Genomic DNA, 11,651 nt, shown 5'->3' with positions numbered 1-11,651 from the left:
TTCACTATATTCTGGAGCATAGCACTACCATATGGTACCACTTCAGCATTGTTTGAGTGCCAAGCCTGATTATTAGTTGTCAGCTTGTTAAGTATGGTGGTCACTCGTCGAAAGGTCTTGTTCATAAAACACCCATCAGCTGCATTGTTAGATATTGACTGTGTCACTGGATCTAACCCTATGTAGAACTTCTCCATCAATATATTTTCCGAAAAACCATGATTAGGGCTCTTCTGCAAATACTCTTTGAACCTCTCCCAGGCTTCATATAGTTGTTCCCCCGGTCGCTGCTTGAATTCATAAATCTTGTCGCAAATCTCAGCCTTCTTGCTAGGGGGGTACCACTTTGTAAGAAAAACAGCTACCATTTCTGCCCATGAAGTAATCGAATTTCGGGGCAGCTTCTCGAACCATGTTCTTGCCTCCCCAGCTAAGGAATATTTGAATAACCTCAACCGAATAGCATCTTGTGGAACATTATTCTGGATATGATTAGCACACACATCCATAAAATTCTGCAAATGACGTTGAGGGTCATTCTCGGTAGAGTTCCGAAAGTATCCCTCAAGTTTCAACAGCTGGTATAAAGATGAGTCAATTTTCACTGTAGCAGCTCCAACTCGAGGTTGAACAATAGCAGATGCATAGTCCTCCTCTTGGACGAGTTCAGCAAAAATATTCTCATCATCAGATTCATTCGCCTGATTGTTCAACCGATTCACCTGATTACCAGCACGCTGATTCTGCTGATTTTGATTCATGTTCACCTAGTTTACACAGAGTAGAAAACAAGGTGTGATGGAATAAGCAAAAGACTTTAATCAAAGCAAACACTATTTAGTAATTTCAAAACCGTATTCCCCGGCAGCGGCGCCAAAATTTGATACGCTCAAATTACACCTATTATTGGTATAACGCGGACGTTGTCAAATATAGTAACCCAACAAGGTTGGGGTCGAATCCCACAGGGAATATGGTGTGAAAAGTTTACTAAAGTCGTAAATGCTAAGTTCTAGGTCTAATATCTTAATCCGATAATGTTGGTAAAAGTTGGGTTTTGTCTATGACTAATTTCTAAACTATTGTTTTAGTGACTATTTATGGTAAAAGAAATTAAGGTTGTGTCCCCGTTAGATAGGGTGTATGATCATGGGTATTGATCTTGAGATACTTGTAATGGATCATTATATGAATGCACTTAATCTCTATGTGAATCTCTACTATTTCCCAATAAATAAAAATTATATCTTTCTATGATTTTCCCAAATATAAGAAAGTGATTATGAAGAACGATTAATCATGCCAAGTAAACTCCTCTTATTCCTAAGTGAATTTATTAAACAAAGTTTAAAGCTTTGAGTTCTTGTTAATTATTCTTACCAACCCTAATTATTTTCCCAAATAAATTAAGGTTTATGGCTTTAATCAATGTTTGCAACCATTAATTATGAATGAAGAATGAAGAATAATCAAACCCTAATAATCCATTATGTGTATATCAATCACAACACCCAATCACAAAACACCCATCATTGGGTTCACAACCCTAGTAAGGAAATTTAGCTACTCATGACAAAGAACAAGAAATAAGAAATTGAAGAATTCATAAATGCTTACTTTGGAATAAAAAAAGAATTGGTAATACTTGAATTGATGTTTGAATCTTTAAAAACTAGAGAGAAGTTTTTGTTCTAAGTCAAGAGACAAAAATATATTGAATGGTGACTATTAAAATCCTACAATGACTATTTGTAGGTTTTGAAAATACATAAGTTACAGATTTTGCACTTCAGTCCCGTCATGATGAAATACGGTCCGTAAATCACTTTACGGACCGTAAACATGGTTTACGCCCAACTCGTTCTCTCAGCTGTGTGCAACTTATCCTTCCAAAATATGGACCGTAAAGTGGTTTACGGTCCGTAAACTGCTTGGTCGTAATTCAACATCTGATACTTCGACTTTCTGCCAGATGCTCAACTGGTTAAATACGTGATGGAATACGGACCGTAAACTGAAATACGGTCCGTAAACCTAGCTCGTAAACCACCATCTTCTCAGCTTGACTTTCTGGTTCTGTTATCCTTAGACACGACCATGGAATACAGCCCGTATTGTAGAATACGGACCGTAAACATCACTTTACGACCTGGTTCTGCACTTCAACTGTGATTGTGCCGAATCTGTTCCTTTACCTGAAAAACACTAAAAACCACGTAAAATCACATAGGCTTGCTTAAAAACAAGTAAAACTTAGAGTCAAAAAGCATCGATTGTGGCGTAAAACCACGCCACATCAGTTATGTCATATGCTGTGTTATGACGTTGTGATATGTTATGATGATACGATATGTTCGGGATTGTACGGAGATTTGAAACCTTCTGGAGTATGATGTGTTGTGGCGCCAGCGTCGGAGTGGCGACCACGTTCCTGAGCCCTATGCATGATTTTTATTTGCCTTACTTATGTTTTCAGCGCAGGTTTTGATATACTAATTCAGTATCCATTTTCCGTACTTCTCACTTCATTTATGCTTTGGATTACTGTATTTCATGCTTTACATACTCAGTACATATTTCGTACTGACCCCCTTTCTTCGGGAGTTGCGTTTCATGCCCGCAGGTGAAGACGTTCGTTCTGGTGACCAGCCAGTGTAGGATACTTATTCTGCTATTTGGACTACTACTTTGATCCGGAGCCCATATTTTTGGTACATATCTTTTATTGTATATGTTTCTGTATATACAACTATTTGGGGTACGGCGGGGCCCTGTCCCGTCATATGTTTCTGTTGTGGTTTGTAGAGGCCTGTAGACATATATGTATGTCATGGGTCGTGTTTGTTCGGTGATGTCTGTGACTTGTGCCTTAAGCGGTCCCGTTTGCTATTATGGCCGAAACGGCCCATATGTATGTATATGTATGTATATTCGGGTGATGTGTATTCCGCCAGCCTGCCGGCTTCTGTATGATATTTTTGTTACAGGTGACCGCTTAAGACGACGTCTGTTCTCAATATCTGTGCAAAATAACGTATGTTAAATATGAATAAGTCTTTGATATGTCGATTTGGTAAGTGAATGAGTATGGGTGTCCAGTTAGGGCACTAGTCACGGCCCACGGGGTTGGGTCGTGACATTTGATACCTTCGTTCCAACTCTATCTTTAATTTTCTCAATTTAATTCTTGCAATTTAATTTTCGCAATTTAATTTCTTGCAATTTAATTTCTTACAAATTATTTTCTTGCGATTTGTTTGCTTGCGATTTAATTTCTTGCTATTTAATTATGAAGAGACGGGCTTCTTTGGTGGTAGTAGTAGTAGTGTTAGGGGGAGAGGAAATATGGATGAAACATTTGTGGCTAAAACACCTAATATAGGTTATGACATTAGTGAAAATAGTCCAATTTTAGATATCGAAGTAATGGAACACATATTTGGCCCAACCTTTCATCAAGTTGATGATGATGAAACACAATCACCGGAACAGCCAATAGGAGATACATAAGCACAACAATCACAAACACAGTCAAAACCCGCTCGTAAGCCAACCTCTAAAGTTTGGAATTATATAACTAAAGATAGGGAGAAAGAATAGTCACATGTAATATATGTAATAAAACATTTGTGTTCAGGTGTAGGAACAATAAGGATGGGGGAATGGGTTCACTATCGAGTCATTTAGCGGTAAAACATAGGGATGTTTGGGGATCACAAACGGGTTCCAGGGATATTAAAAAAACAATAGACCCACATACCGGAAAAACTTTTAGTTACAACAAGAAGAAAGACCGTGTAGAGATAGCTAAAATGGTAGCTTATGATGCTTTATCATTTTCCTTTCCTTCGAGGCCGGATTTTGTTACTTATATTCAACGTAATTATAATTCGATGTTTGAGGGTATTCCTAGAAATACTTGTAGAGCGGATATTATTGATTTATATAAAAAAGTATAGATTTTATTTGCACCATGTACTTAATTCTTTAAATTGTAATGTTTCCCTTACCGCCGATCTTGGTCTGAGTGTTTATAAGTTAGATTTTTTTGCTATTACATGTCATTGGATAGGATAGTTGAGTGATGCAAAAAAGAATTATAGCTTTTATATATGATGAAGGGAAGGGTCGTCACAACGGTAAATTTTTAGCTAATGGAATAACAACTAATATAAACTTTTTTAACATTTACAAAAACACACTTTGTATTGCTTTATATAATGCTTCTAACAACACAAAGGCGGTTGGCCTTATAAAAAATGAATTAAACCCTCCACTAGGAAATATTTTTCATGTGAGATGTAGTTGTCACATTTTAAACTTGATTGTTAAAGATGGTCTTAAGTTATTTGATGATCCTATTCACAAGGTTAGAAATGCGGTTGCTTTTCTTTTTTGTAATGCCAATAGGGCTGAAATTAGAGATTTTAAGAGTCATTGTGTGAGTGTTGGTCTTATACCTAAGAAAATTCAAGTTGAAGTTGATACTAGGTGAAACTACACTTACATTATATTGCAACAAGCATATGAATATAAGGTTCCATACAAAATACTCACAATAATCACAATGAGGAGATTAGTGAGTGGTTAAGTAATTCCGATTGGGAAGATGTTGTGGAATGTACTACACTTTTAGAAAAAATTTATAATGCTACTCTTGTTTTTTCTAGACAATTCTATCCCACGGTTAAATATTAGCATACTTAGTCGAAATAACTAGAGTTTTATATGAGTATACTGAAAAATCGGGTTATCAAGCGGCTATTTATAGTATGAGGAAAAAATTTAAGAAGTATTATTTTCCCATCCCAACTTTATTTATATTGAGTTCTATTGTAAATCCTTATCTTAAAACTTGTTATACCGTTGAGTTGGTTAGACAAATTTATCGTTATTTAGATATTACTACTCTCTCGTGGTTTTCTTTTGCAACAACAGCTAGTGATGGACTACCATAAGAGAGACTCTCACTATCAGTAGAATGCCAAGCTTGATTGTGGGTGGTGAGTTTATCAAGTAAACGGGTGATGTTGATAAATGACTTGTCCATGAAGCATCCTCCCGCGGCAGTATTGGCAGCAATCTGATTCATTGTATCTAAGCCCTTGTAGAATTTCTCGGTGAGAATAGCATCCGGAAACCCGTGAGTTGGAGATTGAGCTAGATAGTACTTGAACCGCTCCCATGCCGAATATAATTGTTCCCCCGGGAGCTGTTTGAACTCAAAGATCTTATCTCGAAGTTCAGCCTTTTTGCTCGGTAGGAACCACTTCTTCAGAAATGTATTGGCTAGCTCGCTCCAGGTATGAATAGAATTGCTGGGAAGCTTTTCATACCATTCCCTTGCTTGGCCAGCCAAGGAATATTTGAAGACCCGTAACCGAAATGCATCAGCAGAAACAACACCTTGGGATTGTTGAGCACACACGTGCAGGAAGCTCTTCAAATGTCGGAGTGGACAATCCTCCGAAGAATTTCAAAAATAACCTTCAAGTTTCAGCAGCTGATAGATAGAACTATCAATTTTGAAAGTAGCATTTCAAGTCCTAGGAGGGACCACAACAGAAGCATAATCAGCTTTATTGATGAATTCCGCAAATATATTCTCATCTTCATCCTCTTCTGGTGCAGGTGGGTTCACTTGGAGTCCACCTTGGTTTCCTTGATTTCGATTCTGTCTTCTTGCCATATTCACCTGGGTCACCACAACAGCAAACAAGGTGTGATGGAATAGAAAAAGTTTTAAAGAAGAGTACGCAACAATCAGTAATTTCAAAACCGTATTCCCCGGCAACGGCGCCAAAATTTGATACGCTCAAATTACACCTATGAGTGACGTAAAGCGGCCGTTGTCAAATATAATAACCCAAATAAGGTTGGGGTCGAATCCCACAGGGAATATGGAGAGAAAAGGGTACTAATTGTATGCGATACTAGTCTTTAAAGGCTTTAATCCTATTCCGAATAGTTTGAAATATTTGTTGTGTAATGCAATTGAATACTTTGACTTGAATTGTACTTAATGTGAGAGAGAGACTAAGGTTGTGTTCCCCACTTTGATTAGATATTATGCTTCAGGTTTCAATGTGATATACTTCTAATGGTTGTTCTAAGAGTATGCACTTGATCTCTTAAGGACTTCCTAATGTTTCTCAACAGTTAGGCCGTATTTCCTCTTTATGATTTTTCCAAATGTAAAAGAATTGAACTCGAAGAGCGACCAATAATGCCAATTAAATTTGTTCTTATCTCTAAGTTAGTCTATTAAATGAGGGTTAATGCCCTGAGTCATTGTTATTCAATCTTACCAATACTAACTCTCTTTCCCAAGAAAAGTTAGTATAATGGCTTAGGCTAATGCTGGCAATCATTCCCCAACGCTAATGCACAAAGATAGAATAAATACCAACAACCATTATGCATATATCAATAGTAGAAACTCATTCACATAATATCCATCATAGGGTCCATAACCTTAGAATTAAAATTATCTACTCATCATTTTGGTTAACAAAGAAAGCTTAAAAGTTAACATAATGTACTTACAATGCTAATACAATGTGGAATGAGGGTGAAGTTGGTGCTTTAAATGCTCCAACCATTTCACAAATATCCAAGCCTTAAAGTTAATGCTCCAAAAGATCATAATGAATGTTAAAAACCTAACTTTAAGTATTTATAGGGCCAAAAATCGCGCCAAAGTTCTGCACAAAAATACCTTTTCGCGGGACGGACCGTAACACAGGTTACGGTCCGTCCTTCGGATTTGTCCTTTGTCAGCTTGATATAGGTCAACCATTACGGCTTCTTGCGGCGGACCATAACACAGGTTACGGTCCGTATCTTCCAGCGGATCATGGCTTCAGTGTTCAGTGGCCAATGCGTTACGCCATGATGTTACGCCCCGTAACCTGCGTTACGGACCGTCCTTCTGGGCGTAACATATGACACTACTTAGGCTTCTTACTGGAAATTTTCTTCAGATTACGGTACACGTTACGGCCCGTAACATGAATTACGGACCGTCCTTTAGAGCGGCACGTATCTGGATCTTCCTCTCTTGTATGGATCACGTTACGGTCCGTAGCTCGAGTTACGGACCGTCCTTTTGCTCCAAGTTGTCCGTTTTTCAGCATTTCTTATCATTTCCATTCCTTAGTCAACCAACCCTACAAAATACCAAAATAACCTAAGAAACGATGTAAAAACACTTAAAAACAAGCAACACTTCTAGTGAAAAAGACATAAAATGTGCCAAAATTCACGGCACATCAGTATTATTTTCCCATCCCAAATTTATTTATATTGAGTTCTATTCTAAATCCTTATCTTAAAACTTGTTATACAGTTGAGTTGGTTAGACAAATTTATCGTTATTTAGATATTACTACCGAGGAACCATCTAAATTTGAGGCTGAGAAAGCGGTAGATGTTGAGTTTTTTTTTTTTTTTTACACATTATTCTAAGTTGGAAGAAAATGCTACACCCGTTGCTCCATGCCCTACTACTTCTACTTCTCAAACTAAAAAACGTAGCAAGTCTAGTTTAGGAATACCACGCCCTACTACTTCTACTTCTCAAACTAAAAAACGTACCATGTCTAGTTTAGGAATTTGGAGAAACATTTCTACTACTCCTTCTAGTAAGAGTGCAAACTTTGATGAACTTCACTTTTATTTGACGCAACCGGTGGTGGAAATGAGCGACGAAGTGGACGTCTTAGCATGGTGAAAGAAATACAAGGCGAATTATCCGGTACTTGAAAGAATGGCTCGGGATATCCTTAATGTTCAAATATCAACCGTGGCCTCGGAAAATGCATTTAGCCAAGGAAGACAACAAATTAGAGATCATAGACTCTCCTTATCCGAATTTAACTTGCAAGTACTAGTTTGCATCTGCGATTGGATTAGATTGGAGCGGCACAACCAAAGTCTAGCGGCAGTGGAAGGCGAAGAGCAAGAGATTGAAGTTTTAATAGCAAGTGAAGAAGACCAAATTGAAGACATGGAAGATATCTCAATGGATGAATATGATAAGGCGGACATTACCCAAATGGTTGAAACAATGTGATTTTATTCTTGTACTACTTAGTTGCCACTCATGTATTATTTGCAAGTTAAAAAAATACAAACTTGCAAATAAATGTTATCCATTAATGAATAAAATATATGGCTCATTGAGTTTTCTTCTATTTACTTGTGTTCATATTCTTACAAGTATTCAAGTTAATATTACTTATATTAAGTTAGGAATATACCTACAATATACTTAGAATATACATCTATGTAAATTATAAAATAGAAAGTTATAACTATATATATTTATAAATATACAATCTTGAATTTTATAATACTCATGAGTTATTAGTAAATATAAAATTTAAGTTATAATACATATAGCTTAAACATATATACCTACAATATACTTAGAATATACTTATAATATACATATACTTAAGTTATAAAATAGAAAGTTATATACTTAGAAAAAAACAATCTTGAATTTTATAATACTCATAAGTTGTTAGTAAATATATAAACTTAAGTTATATAATCCATATAACTTAAACATATATATATATATATATATATATATATATATATATATATATATATATATATATATAGACACACACTTACATAACATATATAAATATAATTAAGTTAAAAATATACTTGAAAATAAAAAGTATACAATCTATATTACATACTACACTTATAAGCATAAGTATATATGAAACTCATATATATTATAATTTAATAATAATAATATATATATATATATAACCGGCCGGTTACGATTCTAGTATTTTCAACCGGTAGCCATGACCGGTTTTTTAACAGGCAACCGGCCGGTTGTGCCAACCGGGCCGGGTTACCCGGTTGACAGGTTTACATGTAATTACCAAAAAGGTTTGAGTGTCATGATTTATTAGAAACATACTTTGGTAGATCATGTAATAAATAGCAAGTACAAGGGCAAATTTGGAAGACTCCTTCTTTTTTATTAGCAAGATGCTCAACTAAATAATTGAGATACAACTAAGTATTACAAAAATCATTGGATTGCCCCTTATTTATTATAGTAATTTATATTTATTTATCATGACTTGCATGTCACCATGTTGATTTTTGTTTTTGGTTGTTTGTTTGTAATTTTGAAATCATGACGATTTAGTACGGTTTGTAATACTGTCATGACTTGCATGCCCCAGTTCATCGATTTTGATTCCTCTTGTCGTTATTTATACCCCTCAACTTAAGACTATTTTAGTCTAAAAAAAATTCACGAAATCCAAAAAAGTCATGTTCACATAAATATCAAAATTAGAGGCAGTAGTTATTAAATAACAAACAAAAGTATCCCATTTTGTAAATAATTGATATATGATTTTTTTTTATTATATGCCTCACGCAAGTACAACTAATGCTAATTGTGCAAGATAACTTTGTATTATAAAAAAGTGAACCATAGTTTATAAATTCACAAATTTTAAATTCATTTTTTCTTGTGAGATAAATATCAACCTCACAACCTATTATCAGACGCATCAAGTTGAGGCAACTACTGGACCATTTCTACTTGTGGTTTGCATCGGAGGCTAAATGTGCAACTAGAGGACGATGCGTTGTGAGCTCTATACCATCGAATTCAACAATAGCAATATAAACATTTTATTGTATAGTGGCCGAGTTGACCTGATCTTTATATGATTGGAAAATTATTTCAAAGGGTTACAATAGATTCCTTTCTAACTTATACATGTACTGATAAAATTGTCCAAAATACTATTAAGTGTCTCGATTAGGTACATATATTCAATCGGTTTGACCCTCATCATATGTCAGTCACGGGATCACGGGATCTTACTCGTGTCTTAAAAAGTAGATTTGGATCACAAATTACAAATTTTAGAGAGAAAATGATCATATCATATTATATCAGATCTGATTTTGTCAGGTCAGTGTAGATCCTACAAAATCAGATTTGATTCACAAATCAATAATAGCTATATACACAACAAACAAATTGAAAAAAATGAAATCAGATATGATTCACAAATCAACAATAGCTATATACACAACAAACAAATCGAAAAAATGAAAGTAAAATTGGAAGTTTGTCTTACCAGCAGAATGAACACATCCGCAATAAAACTTGAAGCTCTATCTATAGCTTGGGTTTCACTAATCATCTTAACTTTGGAATTGGGTTTCACCTCCTTAATTCGAACAACACCTGCATTGTACGTGTGTGTTAATGATTTAATTGTTGATCTGAAACCTTGATGAGAAGACGCCCTTCTTTTTATTTCTTTAGCAATTCTTTTAGTGAGGGACTCATACGTGCGTTTGAACTTCTAATTTTAAGTTCTTTTGCTATCCGTGTTGTTAAGTGGTATCAGAGCTTTACATGATTGGGTATTCTTATACTCACCGATCTATTAATTTGAAAGCTGAAAAATTACAGAAAGTTAGCTACAATAAATCGACTACTGTAGTATCCAGAAAATCTAAATATTTTGGGAGTTTTTAATTAACCTAGGATTTTGAGTTGTTTTTTTGATGGATGCAAGTGGGAATACTTAAAAACTCATAGTTTGTTTGGGGTGTAAGGATTTCTTATTCCTCATCTCATTGAATTCATTTGTTTTAAAACTCAAAATTTGCTCAAGTAAACTGTGAGAATAATAACTTCCTTCTTGATCACTTATTTTTGGTTTATCGTGCGAATGGAAAAATTCATGGTAGAGAGCGCTTCTACCTTAAATGGATTCTACGCGATGCAAATCTGAATGAATTGGGTTAGTGCGTAGAAAATACAAGATGGTTAAAAATATTCAAGAAATTGCTTGGAGTGTCGCTTGCTACACTAATATTTATTTGGGAGCCATTTTTTGCATATGATGCAAAAATGTACATATTTGGATTTACAGGTAAAACAAATGAGATCGTGCCCTTCAAATAGAAGTTGGCAAATTACAAGCTTTCAGAACAAGCTGCATCCGAGTCAAAAGACAACTTATAATGGTTTGGTATGATTTGTGAGTAATCCGACATGATATATGTTGAACATAACATGAAGTTATTTCGATTTGTCCTGATTTACATGTCATCACTTGATTTTTTTTTTTATTGTAACTTTGAAATCATAAAAAAGAGGTATCATGAGTGAATGTAATAAATAAAGAAGAGGTACAATAAAGATTTTTTAGATGAGGTATCATAAGTGAAACTTGAAATCATGACAATTTGCTACACGATGGGAGTTATCCAACATGTTAAATATAATATGTATTTCTATTTATTTATCATAATTTGCATGTCACCATGTTGATTTTTTTGATTGTTTGTTTGCAATTTTGAAATCATGATGATTCAATACGATTTGCTAGTAATTCAACCGGTCATCTATGTGGGCTGTAATGACTTGCTTGTTCCAGTTCATCAATTTTGATTCCTCTTGCCGTTATTTGTACCGCTCAACTTAAGACTATTTTAGTCTCAAAAAATTTTCACGAAATCTAAAAAATTCATGTTCACATAAATATCAAAATTAGAGGCAATAGTTATTAAATAACAAACAAAAGTATCCCATTTTGTAAATAACCGATATATGATTTTTTTTTATTATATGACTCACACAA

The 11,651-nt window shown here is 34.8% G+C and overlaps 2 non-coding genes across 2 annotated transcripts; both read left to right on the top strand.

Annotated features, from left to right (window-relative positions):
• Window positions 1-213: 213 nt before the first annotated feature.
• Window positions 214-319, top strand: LOC132638950 (small nucleolar RNA R71). Its single transcript, XR_009582005.1, has one exon. It is a non-coding gene; the product is annotated as a small nucleolar RNA R71 (small nucleolar RNA).
• A 4,819-nt stretch (window positions 320-5,138) lies between these two features.
• Window positions 5,139-5,244, top strand: LOC132638962 (small nucleolar RNA R71). The gene has a single exon (XR_009582016.1). It is a non-coding gene; the product is annotated as a small nucleolar RNA R71 (small nucleolar RNA).
• Window positions 5,245-11,651: the final 6,407 nt, after the last annotated feature.

This window comes from Lycium barbarum, chromosome 4 (genome assembly GCF_019175385.1).
Source record: "Lycium barbarum isolate Lr01 chromosome 4, ASM1917538v2, whole genome shotgun sequence".
In the NCBI taxonomy this organism is placed as follows: Eukaryota; Viridiplantae; Streptophyta; class Magnoliopsida; order Solanales; family Solanaceae; genus Lycium; species Lycium barbarum.
The sequence above is the reverse complement of the archived record's forward strand: the minus strand, read 5'-3'. Positions and strand labels throughout refer to the sequence as shown.